At 48.6% G+C, this 20,528-nt stretch overlaps 1 pseudogene; it reads right to left on the bottom strand.

The window, feature by feature from the left end:
- Nucleotides 1-346: 346 nt before the first annotated feature.
- Nucleotides 347-20,528, bottom strand: part of LOC135225651 (reticulon-4-interacting protein 1 homolog, mitochondrial-like) — a 42,812-nt pseudogene continuing 22,630 nt past the window's right edge.

Below are 20,528 nucleotides of genomic sequence, written 5' to 3'. Positions count from 1 at the left end.
GTGGTAAAAATATGAAATTTCATGAGAGTTGGCTCCAACTTATAATTGTTTAAAGATGGGATTCAGTGGTGGTCTAGTTAAATAAATTAATAATACTGTGATAATTTCAAGGTAGCTCACTTGGTTTCACCTTGCCTCCATAGATAATAACGAGTCATCAGTGGCCATTGTTTGGTTCTCTCTGTCCCTTGTCAGGAGCAACCTTTAAAATCTCTAAATATTAAAATTTAGCTGTTCAACTTTTTCACTACCTCTAACTCCAGTTGGTACAAGAGAAACTGAATTTCCTCAGTTTGAAAAGTTCTTTAAGAAAGCTAAAATAAAAAGGTAATATATTCTTCAAAAATCCATTTACAAACTATTTATTTTGTAAGAAGACTGTACACTGTACAAGTGTTTAATTTATATATAATACTAGTAAAACTGTACACCTAAAAAATTTGTAGAGTACATACATATTCTACAATATGGCAGGAAGACCTCCACTCACTTTTTCGTTAAGGTATGACTTATTGTCTGGCAGTATCAAAAATAACAAACCCACAGTTTTTGAGATTCAATCATTTAAATATATCTACAAGGACAATTAAAAAAGTACCAACACACTGCTTTTTGGGCAGCACAAAATATTTTCATGCCTTAGTCATAAATAACAATATAAATTACTGAATTTTTCGTTTTTATAAGTTATTGAGCAAAATTTCTCAATATAAACAATAAATTAGCAGAAATCCTAACTCCCAGTTTAAAATCCAACCATAAAACCATTCAACTGACTAGTAAAACCATTTTATACTGTACCTTTGCAGAATTATGCATACTAGATGCAAAATATATTTTCTGCAGAATGTACTGCCAATACATTAATTTCTAAGCAAAATCAATTAAATCTCCAACAAAAAGGAAATGCAACAAATTTCATTATCAAATTCTTTTTGTCAACAGGTCCCATTACAATGGAAACTTATGTAAAATGCAAAACAATTTGAAGTTGTTTAAGAGTGGTAAAACACTATGCCATCTCATTTCTTCTTACAGTCATTAAGTCAACTACAAAAACACTAACAACAACATAAAACAACAATCATTTCAAACTCAAAACTTCTCATAAGGACCAAATTTGATTTCTGCACTGCAACCAGATTAAGAGCATTTGAAATACATTATCTCTGTGCCTGGCACTTCTTTTTTGCATGCATTTATGATATGAAGGCAAATCCCTGAATCAAAAAAATCCTGAAGCACATATCCTAAATCAGCACAGCACCCATTAACCGCATTACCTTACCTCTTCTACACCAATAGGAACAAAGTATCGTAGCGGATCTCAAGCATTTAAAAAAATAGCAGGAATATTTGAACATTTACAGATGATGATTATCTTAGCTTTTTAGGTCTTACTTGCCTTATACATCATTTTTACTGCACATACAGATTTCCAGTCTGACCTTGTTCATAAACAAGTCTTCTTTATTGATCCTACAGTTACATAACATTTACTGTTGATCTTGTCTGCTTACACCTCAAGTAACCAAATTTACATGGAGCCTTCCATCCTTGACGCTAATGGTCTTGCCCTGAAATGAAAGAATAAAATGAGTGACATGCTTTAAGTCTAAAAAAAAAAAAAAAAAAGGCAAAGTATACGCCATAAAAAGTATTTACGATTTCTTAAAATAAACCTATCAGGAGAAAACTTTGCTAAAGCCAATCTTCTCTAAATTTCACTCTGTCTTTATTTTTGTCAGGTTACACAATACAAATATTCAAAGTACTAGGGCCTATGCCTTGCGGGCAAAGTGACTGAAAGCATTTTGAAGATGAAAAGATCCTTGACAAACCGTGAGTTTTTTAGTCTTACAGTTAAAATGCTCAGAATTCTACTTTTTTCAGCACAGGATATATAAGATGTAAATATAACGTGTGGACTTTTTGTTGTACAAAATTAGAAACCAAGCATGCTATCCACTAAATATTGTACAACATAAAGAAAAAACTGTTATTCAATGAAGACAAAATGGCATAATTAGCAATCAAATATATTGATATTTTGCATTGCTATTCGTTAATAGTCATTAACAACAATTATTTAATCAAATGAATCACTTCAGCCAACACAATTTCCCTGTAGGCTATAGTTACCATAAATGGGACTCTAAGAATGTAGAAACACCAACTCTTAAGTTAAAAGTGAAATCAGTTACTGTAAACAAAAATGTGTTATTTGAAAGAGACAAACAGAGATGCAAAATACTTACAAAAAGCCATTCCTAGATTCCTAAGTGGAGAATTAATACTGCAATAAAGAATACACAAGAGTGTTAGCTGTTATTAATATACACACCCAACCATAGACGATAACCCGATTAATTACATGCTATATCATTATAAATGTTCATGATACAAATCAAATGGAATTCCACAAATTTTACAAACTTGAAGATAGTGCACAACTAGCAGAAGAGCACTCGTCTTCATCCACCATCCCTCTGTCATATATGAGAAGGTTTTACTGAAGATGTATGATTCCAAACCTAAAGCAGATGTCTCAATCAACTGTGAATGACTTATTCACTAACACAACTTATTATGCTACTAAAATTGAACAATTTGTAATTCTATCAAGCTTTGGGAGGTAAGTACAGCTCTAAATTAAACATGTTTGCATATCATAGAGTTGTAAAATCAAATCATGGAGTAAAAACTAGTTTTTCCTTTGCATAGGCTGATAGGGGAAGGCAAACAAATACTTTTATTTGCACCTAGCTTTAAATGGTTTAAAATACATCTGAAACAAACCCATTGTAATCATTTGCAGCACACCTTGAAATAAAAAGAACAGACTGGTCAGAATAAGGAGCAGGATAGTTTTTAAAATTATGAGATACACGATACAAAAACACTCTTATCCTGATATACAAATTCCTTGGAGACGAACATAAAAGGATATTTACTCCTGCTTTCTGAAAAATTCCTCTGAATTACATTATCCATACATCCCCATTACTTGTAATTGGCCTGTCATGTACCACAAAACGGCCTAATTATAAGTAATGAATTAGCAGACACAAATGTAATTAGTCTTTTAAAACAAAATTTTACTTTTCCATATAAGCCCATTACTTGTAATTAATCCACTTGTCCAGATTCTGTGGCATGAACATGCTAACTGTAAGTTCTGGGTTTGTGGTGAAAAAGCTAAACTGTAAACATAACTGCTTTTTAGTCACAATCAAATCCCCATCTTACAAAACTTGTCATTCCCTAAACTCATATGCACAAACAAACATGCAGAAAGATACTGGACTATAGTATTAAAATATACAACAGACAAATCACTATTAAAACCAAACAATGAAACATTATGCAATATCAATCTTCTAGTCTTACGCAGCTAAATAAGTAAGACTCCCATACAGCAACAAAACAATTCCTGCAGACATCTAACAAGATGAATTCATTTTTATAATAGTCCATTTCAGTTAACAGCAGCCCTTCCAGAAGTATAACCTGTCTTTTACTGAATTTGAATACGTATGTGGATATGGAAGACTTTCTTTATAATCATAACAATATTAACACTTCACACAAGCATATCAATTACTACAAACAGTCCAAAATAAAATTACAGTAAACAGAAAACATACCAATTATATGAACTTACCTGAATCGCACAACTGTCTTTCCAATTTGTTCACCTTTTGCCACATGTGCAAAAGCAACTTCCGCATCTTGTGCTGAATAAGCCTTATCCACAACAGCCTGTAATCTTCCTGAGTCAACTAGTGGCAACACAGCATCTAAGACCATTCCATTTACTTCAAACGTTGCCCAGCGGCCTCCCGTAATCAATGGTGACTGAAAGAGATGATTAAAAAATAAACACAAATACATATCCATAAGCATAATATGAAGATCATACTCAAGAGTCAATGACAGTTAATTAAACATCCTTAAAGTCAAAAATAACATGAACCATAAATGCTGAACCTTTTCTTAATGATAAGGACTAAACAGACTTCCATTCCTATAGTATACGTAATCACTAGTATATAACAAAATTCATAACTTGATCACTCATAAATGAACAAACCCCCCAAAAAATTACTCCATCCCTATCAATATCACAACTCCCTGTGTGAAAAGGCTTATCTATGAAAATATTGAAAACATTTCATTTTTGTAACTAAAACTTACAATATTCCAAGGAATGAGATCAGATGGTGAATCTTGCATAGCAACTCGCATGAGAACTAGTACAATTCATAACTGGACACAATTTTCCTTGTGTTTTCAATCAGACATATCCATACCATCAGATAGCACTGGAGATGAGTCTTATAAAGAAACATGCATAGAAAGCCAAGTCTTATACAGAGCATGCATAGAAAGCCAACTCTTTCTCCCATGCCTTTGACTCTTAGCAAAGTGCAGGTACCCATTAAAAGTTGTTCAAAATCTGTTTCTCAGCATACTACGTATTCTCTCTCTCTCTCTCTCTCTCTCTATGCATGTTCTTACTTTCACTCCATATACAGATTCAGGCAACTGAATAACCAATATGATATTATGACATTTCCATTAAAAGGCATCTCACTTGAATTTCATTTCCCATACAAATGCCAAGCTTTAAATGATGTTTGCGGTGTGCTGTATAGGGTAGCTCCATCTATGGAATCACAAAGAGTTCATTTGTCTATGAATGACTCACAGCAGATTAACACCATACTGGGCACTATAGAATGATTGAAGTAAAATAAGAAAGTTTCTGACCTTCCCTTACCAATTAAAAGTCCCAGTAAGTGACATATAAAATGTAAAATTAAGCTCAAGACATGCTTTCTTATAGCTGAAAATATATATTTATTTTTTTGCTGGAACTCAGATTACAAGTGCTTGATACATTCTATATAAGAAATTATATGAAGAAAGCACAAACAAAAAGTCCAAATATGTCATTTTGACAACATCTACTAGAAGGAAAAGGCTACAAGACCAGCCACTGCCTTACCTTTGTAAACCAGTATCTTGCTCTCATATATAAAGAGTACAGGCCTCCCATCACATACCCATAAGAATCGGACACTAACTGAGATGCACTGGTTGTAACGACAACTCCACCAGGGACACAGTATTTTAAACAGGATTCATGTAACACCTGGCCAACAGTGTTGAGAATTACATCATACCTGGAAAACCAAAACCAAGGCATATTAACAATGTTACTACAGGACGGAAGTTCCTAGTGTACTTTCAAAGTTGAGTAATATGACAATTTGTTAAAAATTGCATTGTCCTAACTATACAACCGGAGGTCCTCTTACAATAGGAGGTACTAGCGGCAGCTGATAGGTCGTAAGCGTTCGAACAAGGGGTTCGTAGTAACTGCTTGTCCGACAGGCCGCCGCGCGCGACTGGGAGGTAAACAAATCACTTTGCTTTGGCCCAGCAAAAAACGCAGAGTGAGGGTGGCATGAGGTGGGGCTATGTGTAAAAGGACCTCGGTTTGGATAGCTTAGGAAAAAATGCAATTTTTAGACAAATTGTCATTGTCCGACACGGCATACAAACCTTCGGTCCTTTACAATAGGAAGACTCACTTCTGGTGGGTGGAATCTGAGTCTTTTGGAACAGGACTGGTGTCGCCCCAACCTTGGAAGCCTCCCTGTCGTAAGAGCGAGGAGGGATCCAAGCATCTGTACGATGTATCGGGGTGTGCACCGCAGGATCAAGGTCAGACCTCTTGGACCGAGTACTAAGGAGAGAGGCAAGCGGACTCTTCGTACAAGCAATGTAAGAACTTGTTCCTGTACAGGAGCAAAGTTAAAGGCATGGTTTTGATCTTGGAGGCATCCATTCCCCACCTTGTAGAAGGAAGTGGTGGATATTCTGCTCCCATCCCCGTGAAAGGGCTAGGATGGGGCTCTGTCATTATAGCTCACCGCATCTCGTCCGTATCTAGCAGGTGATGACCGTATCCCTCTACCACAGGTAGAGGGAAGAAAAGATAGTAAAGAGAAGCAGTCACTTTTCCTCACATCTATTATACAGTCACACCAGGGACTCGATGCTGTTCAGCCGGCTGGGTCTGGGTTAGCTAGACGACGTGTTGAAGCAGGCACACGGGGTCCTAAGGAAACCGATCCAAGGACCTATGGGCAATATCCAAGAGAGGTATAAGAAGTTGCCGGTGGTCTGGGTGTACCAGACCCCTGCCTTCAATACCTGCGCCACGGAGAAGTTCTTACGGAAACGCCACGAGGGCCAATACTTCTAACTCGTGAGTTCTCGGACGGGACGTACGGATGTCGTCACTACCATCAGCCTCATACGCCCTCCTGAAGACCTCACGCAGCCAGGACGAAAGACGTGTTCTTGATAACTCTTTCTTGTGACCCCGTTGCTAACGAAGTGGCGTCGACCACTCAGGCTCCGAGGTGTCGAGTCTATTCAGATAGCGCCGTGCGTCCTCCAGGACAAAAGCAGCATTCTCATCTCACAATCATTATCTTGCATGACGCTCCCGTACTCTCTCGACTGATGCCAGGTCCAGCAAGACGAGGGTCATTCGAGTTCCTGGGTCGCAAGACTTTGGAAGATGCTACTAAGCAATGAGATCTCGACGAGTTCGAGATGTCCAAATCCCGTCAGTTTCAGGAGGGCGACAAGGCGGCTCTGTAGCCTTTGACTGTGGAACTCGAGGAGCTTCCTCGGCGAAGAAAAAACGAGGAAATCCGCTACCTGCTGAAGAGGGCTCTGAGAAAGAGATAGGCCCCGTCTACGAAACAACCACCGAAGGACGGACCGACTTCCCTGGTACACAGTTGCAGAGGACTGACGGGACGTTTCAAGCCATCTTGTGCGCGCTACGAAAAAAACTTCTCGTTCGCAAGAGAAGCGTTGGATAACAAGCCAGCCGTGGAAGACGTAGGGGACTGAGACTGCTCGGTGGTACGCTCGACGTGGGCTGCGAGAAGGTTGTCCAATGGGAATCTCTCTCGGTTCTCTGTGAGGAAGAGCCAGCAGGTCGGATACCAAATGGCCTGTGGCCATTGGAAGCCATCAGGATCAATTCCTGAGATCGGGATGGACCAGTGCTCGACTGATAACCTTCGAATCAGGCTGAACGGGGAAAGGATCGGCGAAGAGGTTGCCACGTGGTGTTGAAGAGCGTCCTCTGCACTGCCAGGATCCGGCACGGACGAGAACGAACCCTTGAGCTTCCTGAGTTGCCGGATAGGCTGAAACAGGATCCTCGGACTGGTCGCCCCCACAAGGGTTCTAAGAGCCTTTCCGCCACGTCCTGGTTGTTAGAGGACCATTCGGTCTTTATCACCTGATCCGACGGCTGACTGAGCGTGTCTGCTAACTAAGTCCCTACCTGAATGTAGGCATGCCGACCAGCTCGATTGAGTGTGCCTCGGCCCCACTCGGTGCACCTGAAGAGTCAACTGATACAACGGGAGAGACACTCAGGCACCCCCTGTTTGTTGACGTAAGCCACCACCGTGGTGTGTCGTACATCAAACACCACTTGAGTGTCCCATCAAGCGGTCCTGGAAACTCTTGGAGAGCAAGGAAAAAAAACCCGGCCTGCCTTATTTCCAGTACATTGATGTGAAAGGTGCTTGTCGTCTCGTACCACACTCCACCCCAGAAGTCCGACCAAACCATTCAGTCCCTGTTGTGCGCCCATCCCGCGGTCGATGCGGCTTGAGAGCAGCTGCATGTCCGGGGGAGGAGGAGTGCGCGGAGGCACTCCTCTAAGGGGATCCGTCGTCCAGTCACCTGGCTATGTCCTGCCTCACTCCTGTGTCAGTGACCAGGAAGGTTTGGGGGGATCCGTCGCACTGTGACCAACTCTCCTGGTCTCCCTGAAGAGAAGCAGGTGAAGACGCCCGTTAGGGACTGGCTTCCCGAGTGACGACAGGGTCCCCCGATCACGACTGCCATTGGCTGAGCTACCTGTTGTTCCTGCCGAGACAGGAAATGGTTGGCTGCCTCCCGAATTGCTACCGTGTCGATCAGCATACCCAGGTCTTCTATCTCGGCGTTGCCGAGATCGGACTTTTCGAAGTTCAGAACGATCCCCAGGATCGCGACAGAACTCGAGCAGTCGATCCCTGTCTGTAGCAACTGCGAGCGGTAGCTCGCAAGGACTAACCAATCGTCGAGATACCCCAGCAGACATATCCCGTTGCGAATGGCCCCAAGTGGGGCCCCCCCAGACGCCAGACGTGAAATTGGTTGAACACCTGTGGGGCGGTGAGAGATCGAAGCAACGGGCCTGAGCTGGCACACCGTACCGTCGAGGATGAAGCGGAGGTACTTTCCGAAGGACTGATGGAATGGGTTATTGTAGATCGCATCCTTCAAGTCCACTGAAAGCATGAAAGCGTTCTCCCTGATAGAGTGAGCCAGGCTGCAGCGTGCCGTCTCCATCGAATGAACGGGTCTTGGCGAACCAACGAGTTGGGGAGAGAGATCTAATCACTGGGCGCCAGCCTGTCGTATAGACTTTTTCCACCAGGAAGAGTCGGCTGTTAAAAGCCCGGTGACTGATCCGTTACCGATTCTACAGTTCTCTTGCCTCAGCATGGTCTTGATCTCCTGTCCAATGCCTACGGCCTTCGATGGCCCCTGGAAAGTAGCCTGCGATGGAACGGGTCCCAATGGCTGGCCAGGCACCCCCCACTCCGCAGCAGTGAGGGGGAAGGCCGTCCCCACTTGTGACGTCGTCCGTGGGGCTGATCGAGACCCTGACAGGAGAGAGACTGATACCGCTCCGACTCATTCCGTCCTCGTCGAGTCGAAACATCAGGAGGAGCCGAAAGGCTATATAATACGATGTCCGAGACACGAGAAAAGCCTCTCGCAGTAGTAGGAGGTGAAGGAAGCTTGTTCGACCGTCAGAACCGAGAGAGCCTTCTTGTCCGGAGAAGAGAAGAGGACTACCTGGCTAAACCCGCGGTAATCTCCGATCGCGGCAGACCCACCGTCGATTTGGATTCCCTCTCGGGCCCCAAAACGACTCGAGCGAGACGGGGCTCTGCTGGTGGGAGTGGCGATCGTACCCGAGGTCATTGTGCTGACGAAGCAGGCAGTAACATTGGAACAAAGTTACTCTGGATTCGGAAATCACAGCATCTTGCAGAGTGTGGGACCGTTCAATCCCTTCGAACAAGAGCATATTCCGAGAACCTTCCTCTAAGAAGGGGGAAACAGCGACACCCTCTCGGTTCTTCCCCATCCACTTGAGCATACGTCCTGGCCGGTCAAGAACCGTGCCTGGCACGTAGGGCGGTCGGGTGGATCATGAGTGGGCGTACCCCTCACATCATCTCCTCAATACCTCGCTCCTCCGGTGTAAACCGAGGAGGTGAAGGTCCGGAGAGGCAGACCTGGACGACTCCCTCGTCGCTCGCTGCAGAACCAGCAGGCTTGGAGGGCTGCAGGCGATCTTCAAACCCCGGTGCGATCGAGGCTGCAGGCCTGAGTTCGAACCGTCTCGCTGTGGAGAACGGCTGGACTGAGCACAGCGGCCCGATCTCGAGGTCAGAAGAGCTGGTGCTGGTTGCCGTTCCGATCGCTCTCGTGAGAGCGACGGTCAGGCGACTGCAGGCTCCCACTGTCGCCAGTGAGACCGGTGCTTGTCACTTCACGGCACGATCACGTCGCTGGTTCCAGCCGTGGGTGGCACCGGAGAACGGGAGGACCTCTTCCCAGCCTCATGCCGTGGGCGGTCGTGGACGTCAGTCACCGGGTAGCCAGCTGTTCACGCGAGAGATGAGAGTGTCTGGTAGAGTTCGCATGAGCGGCTGTCACCAGTCCTTTTTTTTTCCGCCCCGTGCGTGAAACTGACGCTGAGCGGATCAGAGGTCTGGTCATGCTGCACGGTCGCTGGTAGGCGACCGACACTCGGTACCTCACGCGAACGTAGAGGCGAGAAAAACGGGACCCTGATGCAGTGGCCAGAACCTCTGACACCAGGCGAGACAAGTACCGGGTGAGGCCGTACCCCTCTGGTCCCCTTAGTCTTCTCATTGCGGAAGAAGAGACGGGCCCCGTTCCCGAAGGATGCAGGGAGGACCAGCGGAAGGAAACCCTCCCGTCCACCGAGGTGAGACGGGGTCCCGAGTAAGCTCGAAGAAGCTTCTTAGAGGAAAGGAGGCGACCCTTTTCCTCGGCTGTAAGCATTAGAAGTCGAAGGGGAGAGGCGGCGGACGACGACGCTGAAGAAGATGAAGACGACGACCCACGACACCTTCTCATCTTCTTCGTCAGCTCCTCAGGGACAGACGTAAGATATGCTATCCAGGGCGATCCGGGCGGCTGTTAGCGAAGCCACAGGGCCCCGGACGCACCTGTACAGGACAAGACAAAAGTCTGGGGTAGTACCACCACGAAACAGGGAGACATCAGCAGGTATGGGCCATCTCAGGAACAGCAGGCACGGCAAGCACACATCGTAGGAACAGCCAGCGCAGCAACGGCAGGAACAGCCAGCCGCAGCAAACGGGGAAGGGCACAGCCAGGCAGCAACTGATGGACAGTCAGCCAGAATCGGCAGGTACGGCAGTGCAGCATCGGAAAAAACACAGGAAGTGAGCAGCAGCCAGCAAACATCAGGTACCGGCGGCAGTCCAGGGCGAGTGCTAGGGCAGCAGAAGTGTGCGTCGCTGCCAGCGCGGCAACCCGAGCGGCGGCGGCACGCCCCCCTCTGGTACGGCGAACGGACTCACAGCGGCTGTAGGCAAACTGTTACACGTGAGTCGAGTACACCAGGTGAGGAGGGACGTCGTCACCTGGTTCGCGTGGTCACCACTCCATGGGTGGACGCAGTAGGCCCAGACATAGAACCGCAGCCCCTGGACACCAGCAAGCTCTGCAATTGGAAAGGACGCCCATACCTCACCAAGGTCCACCCTCGTGGCAGTTAGCACCTGCGGAAAATAATAGTAGTTGCGATTAATGGGGGGAAATCCCTCCGTGGGGGGTTGATCCCTCCCGACGAGTGGAAGGACCCTAATACAATTGTACATCGGGCACCGGCGCCCCTCCCCCGCGCGTGTACGGATCGGGCGAGGAGAAGAACGCGATTAACTCCCCCCCCCCCAAGGGGAAGAGCAATCTGGGAGAACTGAGCGGGGGGGGGCTCGTTCCCCACCCCCGACACAGTACCCATGTACCAACAACAAAAATAAGAGCCTAGAGCAATCGTGCCATCGCACGAATACAAGGCATAAGGATCAATTCCTGACTGAGCGAACTTGACCAAATAATATTGATGCAATCAATAATAAGGACCAAAATGAAAATGCATCTTGCAAAACGATCACTTCACAATGAATAAGGGCTCGGATCGAGCGCATTTGCGCCCTGGTACCGAGCGCAAGGGTGAAAGGTTGCATTCCTTACCTTTAGGACTGATGCAATCAACAACTATATGAAAAATGAAAAGGACTACTGCGCTTGCGATTTCACTTCATACAAATAAAAAGGGGAAGGATCAATTCCCGTGAATAGAGGAACATTGATCCAGTCAACAATGCCAATCTCAATCAAAAATGAAAATGAAAAAGAACTGCACTTGCGATTTCACTTCATCAAAATAAAAAGGGGGACAGGATCAATACTCCGGGGCAAGTCGGAAAAACTGATCCCAAATGAGTATTGCTAACAATAAAAAAAATATATGAAAATGAAAAAGAAAATACTTACGTGCGATCCCACTTTCATACTGAATAATTTCCGTGCCGAGCGCATTCGTCGGGCAACGGGCCAAAACAGGTCAAAAAAATATAAATGAAAAGAGCACTTATTACGATTTTCATCTAACACATTTCCAACCCAACTACGCTCGGAGCGAGCGCTCCGCCCTCGGCCACGAGCATACACAATACGAGTGACATTCTGGGGAAATGAATTCCCGCAATACGCCCTCAGTCCCGGCACTCGGGTAATCGGAGGGCGTTGTGAACAAGATCCTTTTAAGTCACATGAATTCAAGAAATGATGGTACGTACAATTCAGTTCACTAGATACATAGAAAAGAAAAAAAAACCAATCATCGAAACGCAAAACGAGAAGAAGCGGGGCAGGAGAGCGCTTGGATACACGGTCCACACGCCAGAAGCCGAAAGCAAAAGTGGTTTGTTTACCTCCCAGCGCAGCAGCAGCGCGCCTGTAGACAGCAGTTAACTACCGAACCCCTTGTTCGAAAAAAACAAAAAAAGCTTACGACCTATCAGTGACGCTATCCTTCCTATGTAAAAGGACCGAAGGTTTGGATGCCGTGTCGGAACAAGTTACCTTTTATTATCATATTCTCTTTACTTTAAGTGAATAAGGAAAATCCATAGTAACAAGCATACATACAGGCATTTCGCTGACCTTTCATTAACTTGATCAGTGGTGAAATCTTCATTGTAAAGAGAGAAAAAGGAAATGATAAAAACCAAAAGGAAATTATAAAAACCATATACCTACAGCACTGCAGTTGAAAAGCCAACAGAAATCTTAAGAGTTCCTTTAGCAGCATAGGGGCTTACCTGCTTTTAGGTTATAACCCTCTTTGAGGTTATAACACCCCTTGATGAAAATCCTCTCTTTGATGATATAGCACCCTTTAGAGTTATAACCCTCACTGAGGTTGCAACCCTCTCTGAAGTTGTAAACTATTTGAGTTTACCTATTGCGTATATCAATAAACAAATTTTAATCTTTGAATAAAAATGTATATCTTTAACTGTCAACTATCAAAATTAAAGTTTTAAAATCAATTTATCAAAATTATGAATACCAAATCTCTGTATTTAAAATTTTACCAAGAGTGAATTCCATCTTTTCGAATGCTATGCAAGAAATCTTCCACACAATACCTGGTTGGAGATAATGTTGTAAGGACTAAATCTACATACACGCAAAGTCCCCGGGTTACGGAAGGGGTTCTGTTCGTGAGACGCGTTGTAACCGGAAATCACCAAAAGGCTAAGAAAACAGATATTGTAATGAACAATTAAGTTTTTTCATACTTACCTGGCAGATATATATATAGTCGGATTTTCCGACTGACGACAGAATTAAAAAACTCGACACACGTAGTGGGAGTCAGTGGTTAGTACCCCCTTCCCGCCGCTGGGAGGCGGTATCAGGAACCAGTCCCCATTTTCTATCATAATTTTATTTCCACTGTCTCATGCGGGAGAGTGGGTGGGATACTAATTATGTATAACTGCCAAGGTAAGTATGAACAAACTTAAATTGTATCATTACAATATCATTTTGTTTCAGGAACTTACCTGTCAGATATATATATAGCTGAAATCCCACCTGTGGTGGAGAGGAGACAGAATAGAAGATTTAGGAAACACATATATGCAGATATTGATATTACAATTTGTCGAAAATTGCATTTTTCCTTAAAAACATACAAACTGATGTCCTTAACAAGGGACAGTAGCTAGCGGCAGCTGGAACGGTCGTTAAGTCGAACAAGGGAGACGGTAGTTAATGCTGGTCCGAGCGTCGCGCGGCTGAGAGGTAACAAAATCACTTTGCTTTTGGCCCATGCAAAATACGCAGAGTGAGGGGATGGCATGAGGAGGGGACTATGTAAAGGACCTCAGGTGTCATAGCCTTAGGAAAATGCAAGTTTCGAACAATTGTCATTTGTCCGATACGTAATACAAAACACGCGTCCTTAACAATAGGAAGACGCACTTCTTGGTGGGAGAATCTGAGTCTTTAGATGTAACAGCTGGTGTTCGTCCATCCCGGGAATGCCTCCTGCGTCTTAGAGCGAGGGAGGGGGAGGGATCCAAGCCTCTGTCCGATTGATCGGGAGTGTGCACCGCAGGAATCAATTGGTCAGGACCTCGGGCCGAGTACTAAGAGAAAGGCAAGCGATCTCTTCGTACCAGCATTGTAAGAATTTTTCCTGGACATGAGCAAAATAAAGTCATGGGTTTGTCTCATGTAGGCATCCACTTACTCCCCCTTTGTAGGAGAAAGTGGATAGACATCCTATCCCTAATTAAAGGATAGGATGGAGCTCGGTCGGTAGCTTACTGCATCTGACTCCATTCCAGCATGTAAAGACCGTATCCTCTGCCCACAGGTAAAAGGTTAGAGAAAGATGGTGAAAGAGAGCAAGTCACACTCCATTAGCACATTCATTCTCCCAGTCATACCAGGAATCGATGCTATCTGGCCTGCTCGGGTGCTGGGTAAGCTTTACACAACGTGTTGAAGACAGCACCACAGGTCCCAAGGAAAAAGATCCAAGGACTAGTGCGGCAATATACCCGAAGGTAGAAGGAGTGAAGGTGGCGGGTTGGCCCAGACACTGCTTCAGGACCTGTCGCCACGGAGAAGTTCTTACGGAACGCTAAGAGGGTCCGATACCTCTGGACTTCGTGGGATCTCGGCGGGAGCTACGGATGCGGCGCTACCATCAGCCTCGTAACGCTCTTCTGATCACCTCACATAGCCAGAAAGAAAGCGTTGTTTCTGGAAACGTCTTTCTTGGTAAACCCCAGTCGCTTAACAAGAGGCGTCGACACTCAGGCCTGAGTGTCGAGTTCTATTCAGATAGCGCCGTAGCGCCCTCAACGGACAAAGCAGCATCTCATCCGCATCGTTATCGGTGAAGATCCAGAAGGGAAGGGGATCGGTGAAAGACTCGAAACCGTCGTCAGGGCATCGACGATGATGAGTCTTGGCTACGAAGTCGGGACGGAAACGAGCGTACAGATCCCCCAGCACTTGGTCGTGTTAACATCATAAGAAAGACCCTGTAGTTCCCCTACTCTCTTCGCCGATTGCCAGGCCAGCGCAAGAAGAGGGTCTTGAGGTCAGATCCCTGTCTGACGACTCTCGGAGTGGCTCGAAGGGTTTCTTCGAGTCAAAAACTCCTAAGGACGAGAGTCCCATCCCACGGCAGGGGGCCTCTAGTTCCCTGTGGGGGCAAGACCTTTCGAAGCTCCTCATAGCAAGGTATTCGAACGAGGTCGAGATGTCCAGTCCCCTCCAGTTTTTAGGACGAGGGCCCGGGCGGGCTCCTAATCCTTACTGTGGGTATGAAGGAGCTTCTCTCGGCGAAGAAAACGAGGAAAAATCCGCTACCTGCTGAAGAGTGGCTCTGAGAGGAGACCAGACCCTGTCATACGACAACAACCACAGAAGACGGCCCCACTTCCCATGGTACCAACAGCTGCAGATGGACTGTCGGACGTCTGTCCAGCATCTCGTTGCCTGCGCTATCAGAAAAGCATCCTCGTTCCAAGAGATGTTTGATTAGTGTGATAAAAGCCAGCGTGAGTGGAGGGAGGACTGCTAGGTTGGTTTACCGTTCACTGTGGCTGGGCTAGAAGGTGTGGCCAATTGGGTAGCTCTCTCGGTGCGTCAGCCAAAGAAGAGCCAGCAGGTCCGGATACCAAACGCTTGAGCCGTTTGGGAGCCACCAGGATCATTTCGAGTTGGGAGGACCACGCGCTCGACTGATCACTTTCCGAATCAGACAAGAAGGAGGAAAGGCGTAGGCGAGAGGTTGTCCCAGGGGGTTGGAGAGCGTCCTCTTGCAGCGGCCCCTGGTCCGGCACGGCGAAAAGAAACCCTGAAGTTTTCTGTTGTGCCGGGTGGCGAATCAGTGTCTACGACCGGTCTCGCCCCCACAGGGTTGAAAGAGGCCTTTCCGCCACGTCTTGGTGGAGAGACCCTTCGGTCCTATCACCTGGATCCCGACGGCTGCAGCTTGTCCGCTACTACATTTCCTCTTGCCTGGAATGTAGCGTTTGGCCGGACAGCCTATCGAGTGAGCCGTGGCCCACTCGTGAACCGCACCGTCAACGATGGGCGGGAAGAGACACTAGCCCCCCTGCTTGTTGGACATAGCCATTACTGTGGTGTTGTCGCACATCAACACCACGAGTGTCACACCCAATCGGTCCTGAAATTCTCGGAGAGCGTTGATGAACGCCGCTGAGTTCCAGGACATGATGTGAAGGTGCTTTCGTGATGTTCCCAACACCGCAGTCAGCAACTCCTCCAGGTGTGCGCCCATCCTCGGTCGATGCGTTCTGAGAACAGAAGCATCTCCGGGGGGGGTGAGTGCGTATGGCACTCGTTTAAGAGGTTATTGTCGTCGAGCCACCAGGCAGGTCCTGCCTCACCTGTCCGTGAGAGCCAAACGGAAAGTAAGGAGGATCCTTGCCTGAGACCAAACTCTCCCTTAGACTCCACTGGAGAGGACGCAGGTGAAGACGCCCGTGAGGACTAACTTCTCGAGTGACGACAGCTGGCCGATCACGACTTGCCATTGCTGTGTGCATGTCCTGCCGAGACAGGAACCGGCCGCTGCCTCCCTGAAGTTGCTGATACGCAGTCTGAGGGAAGACCTGCCTGGCTACCGTGTCTATCAGCTATTACCCAGGTACTTCATCTATGCTTGGGTTCGAGATCGGATTCTCGTTTAGTTTATCACGATCCCCAGATCGGACACAACTTGAGGAGTCGATTCTCTTGTCTGCAGCACACTGCGAGCGGTGAGCTCGCCAGGACCAGCCATCGTCGAGATACTCATGGAGACGTATCCCGTGCCGAATGGGCCAAGCTGACACCAGAGGAAACACGCGCGTGAACACCGTGGGGCGGTGGACAGACCGAAACAAAAGTGCCCTGAATTGGTTACACCGTCCCGCGAAGAGAAGCGGAGAGATACTTTCGGAGGAATGATGGATGGGTATTTGAAAATACGCGTCCTTCAAGTCCACTGAAAGCATGAAAATCGTTCCCCCTGATCGGTCGAGCACCGAGCGTGCCGACTCCATCGTGAACCGCGTCGTGCGAACGAAGCGGTTCAGGGGAGAGGTCTATCACCGGACGCCAGCCCCCGATGCTTCTCACTAGGAAGAGCTGGCTGTAAAGCCGGGTGAATGACCTCCACGATTTCTACAGCTCGTTTCGCCAGCATGGTCTTGATCTACTGGCGAAGAGCGTTGTTCCTTTGATGATTCCCGCGGACATAGGTTTTTTTTTTTTGTAGGTGGGGACGGTTGGAGGTGAGGGGGGGCGAGACGCGAAGGGTAGTAGATATCCCTCCCGAAGGCGTCTACTATCCAGTTCTCGGGCAGTTAGCGCTGCCAAGTTGCCCAATGGCTCGCCAGGCACCCCCCCCACTTCCGGCAGCAGGTGAGGGGGAACGCCGTCCCTAGCGTTTCCCTCCTCGTTTTGACTCTTCCCACACCCTCCTCGGGGAAAGGAGGGCGGGAGGAGGGCTGGTACGGCCTCCTTTAGCAAGACCGGGGGGGGTGGTCGAAAACAAGCAGGAGTCTTCACACGGGTTTGGACGGGCAAACCGTCTTCGCCGCGTGGAAGCGCTAGCCAAGCTCTTTGGCTTGGCCGCAGTCGTCGAGATGGCCAGTAACTTCGAGAAATGCTGGTGAACTAAGCGTGTCACTGTCATCAGTGCGCGCCTTTCCACCGCAGCGTACACCATCTCTCGGGAAAGAACAGAGAGCTGAGGAAACTCCTAATGTCCATTGCGAAGCCCGAGTGCCGCCTCACGCCCGCCCCCGTGGTAACTCGGGTAAGGACTTGCGTCATACGTCGAAGAACCAAGTTGGCCCCACATTAGCAGTTCTGATGGCGCGAGGTAAGAAGATCGCTCTCCTCCCAGACTGGCACAGGTCTCTGAAAGAAGCGTCGTCTTCGAGAGCCAGAACTCCCAGAGCGGCCGCTACTTTGGATATTGTGAGCGGACCACAAAATCCAGCCAATGACGACTGCCTGGAAGCTGCCATAGCGGTAGATTCCAGGGCAAGGCCTCCTGCTGCGGAACCAGAGGTTCTCCGAACAGGAAGCTGATGCAGGGACACCACCTGGAGTCCACCTCGCTAACTCAGGGTTAACCTGTTTCGGCAGGATGGGTCTTCCGAAGGCACGTTAAATCGGCCTCTGACGATGTAGAGGAGGAGGAAGCAGCTTAGAAGACGTTCAGATATTCATCGAATCCTCCCGTCCTGAGACGAGATTCTCAAACTTGATCCAGGACTGAGTCTGCAGAGCTAGGGATCGCGTTAACCCCACCATCATTTGGTTTCCCTCTTAGGATCCCCAAAAATGACTCGAGCAGGGACGTGGCTCTGCCGGTGGTAGCGGCGATCCTTCAGCAAGGTCATTATGCTGACGAATCAGCTTAATGACCTCCAAAGTTCGCCTCTGTATCTCGGGGGGACTGCGTCTTGTGGAGAGGACCGTCCAGTCCCTCCCAGCAAGAACAGATCCCGTGATACCCCCTTCAGAAGCGGAACAGCGGCAGAACCCCTGACGGTCACCCCAAACTACTTGCGCGTATGTAGCTGGGTCGGTCCTAGAACCGTGCCCTGAGCCATACGGCGTCATAGCGGGATCCGAGCGGCGCACCTCCCGTGATCACTCCTCGGACCCTCGCTCCTCCCGTGGTAGCCCGAGGAAGGTTGAAGGGTACGGGAGAGGCAGACCTACGCTCACCCCTGCTCGCGGAGGACCAGCGTGCGGTGGAGGGCTGCTGTGATCGTCAAACCGCAGGTGGCGACGAGCAGCAGCGCCTAGCCTGCCGCTGCCGGGGCGAGCCGGCTCGGCTGAGGAACGTTGACGCTGGATCTCAGCTCAGGCGAGCTGTTGCTGGTTACGTCTCCGCACGGTCCCTATGGGAGCGTCGGTCAGGGACCTGCTAGGCTCTCTGTCGCGGCGGAGGACCGGCCAGCGTCATCTCGGCGTTGAGCCGCTGGTACCCAGCCGTGGCTGGTAACGATGGCCGCGGGGACCACTTCCCGCCTCAGGCCCGGGCGGGCAGCGACCGTCACGTCAAACGAGCAAGCAGCCAGCTTGTCGATGCGAGAGCGATCCACTGGCATGGCGCGAGTCGTGTGCAGACTCCGCCAGGTCTTCTGCTCCGCGTGCGGTCTTTGGACGGCGAGCGAGCTCGGGCGTCAAAACTCTGGCTGGACGGTGTCTCCGTGGAAAGAGCGCCACTCGGTAATTCTCGCGAACGAGAAGCGGCCGAGGACGGAACCTGATTTAACGGAGGACCGCTAAACCAGTGTTGAGGACGTACCAGCCGAGGCTGTACACCTTGGTCCCAGCGTCTTCTCTTTGCAGAGGAAGAGACGGGCCCCGTTCCCGAAGAAGGAACAGGCAGGACCAGCAGAGAGCTCCCCAACTCGGCTGGGATCGAGATCCGGGCCCTTAAGAAAGATCCCGAAGGAGGTCTTCTTAGGGGTGCACGGAGGCAGCCTCTTCTTCTTCGGCTGGTTAGCCTTTAGAAGTCGAAGGGAAGAGGAGGGCAGCAGACGACGAGACGACAACGACACCTTCCTCCTTCTCCTCTTCTCTGCGCCAGGCTCCGCAGGACAGACGTCAGGTCTTCCATCAGGAGGGAGACGGTGGGCAGTTGCCGAAAGCAACAGGGCCCGACTGCACTGTCCGGAAGAACCTGAGACTGGTAGCAGCACCACCAACAGCAGGGCGACCAGGAACGGTCCAGGAACAGAAGGAACAGGCAGGAAAACGCATGTACAGCATCTGAAAAGGAAGAGCAGAAGGGACAGCAACAGGGACGGCCGGCACGGCAGAAACCACAGGAGCGCCAGGCGTCCTGTCAGCAGCGTACCCGTCATTCTCGGCATGGCGGCAGGTCTAGGGGGGTACTCTTAGGGCAGCGGAAGTCCGGAGGCGGCAACACAAAGGGGGGGGGGGAACAAAAAAAAAAAAAAAAAAAAAAAAAAAAAAAACCCCCCCACGCTGGCGGTTGGCACCGTCCTCTTTGTACGGCAGTAAATAGGTATTTGTGCACCGCAGCCGTAGGCGTCACCGTCATTACATGATGCGTGTACAGCAGTGCGGCGGCATGTCATATGCTGTGTGATATGGTGGGTAGTAGTGGTTGACCGTACCATGAGTGACCATGCCGAACCCGCCAACGCTGAATCAACCCTGGATACTTGGCACTCACTGCAGTCCCAGCGGACTCCCACACTGTCCAAGGTCGTCCTCGCTGGTGGCCAACATCTGCGGAAGCAACAGTCGGGTTAGTCAGAGGGTTTCGCGCGCTGGGTGGAGAAGAAACCCCCCAGAGCGGACGGAAAGACCCCGAATACACTGGACGTACGGGGTAGCGGGCGCCCTCCTCCACACTCAAAGGATCGAGAGAGGAGAAGGACTCGCACCCCCCGCAGGAAAAGCGCGGAAAGTGGTGCTGACCGGGTAGGCAGGAAAGAAGACGAAGGTCAGTTACCAAAGGAGTCCATGGAGAGCTTCCGATTATTCTTTGGCGGCCTAAGATCTCTTCCTGCCCTCGTACAGAACCCACTGCGCCTGGACCAATTCATACAAGTTATAAATGGCTCGTTGCGGGAGCATTCTTGCCCCGGGGCAACGAGTCAAACACTCATGGATTCCACATCACGAATCGATCTAAATCCGCCGCATCTACGCCCCTCAGCCGGGACACACTCTACGGGCGACTGGGGGGCGCGGCGAAATCTCAT

The sequence above is a fragment of the Macrobrachium nipponense genome, chromosome 13 (assembly GCF_015104395.2).
Source record: "Macrobrachium nipponense isolate FS-2020 chromosome 13, ASM1510439v2, whole genome shotgun sequence".
NCBI lineage: Eukaryota > Metazoa > Arthropoda > Malacostraca > Decapoda > Palaemonidae > Macrobrachium > Macrobrachium nipponense.
Note: the sequence above shows the minus strand (reverse complement) of the source record. Positions and strands in the feature narration are given on the sequence as shown.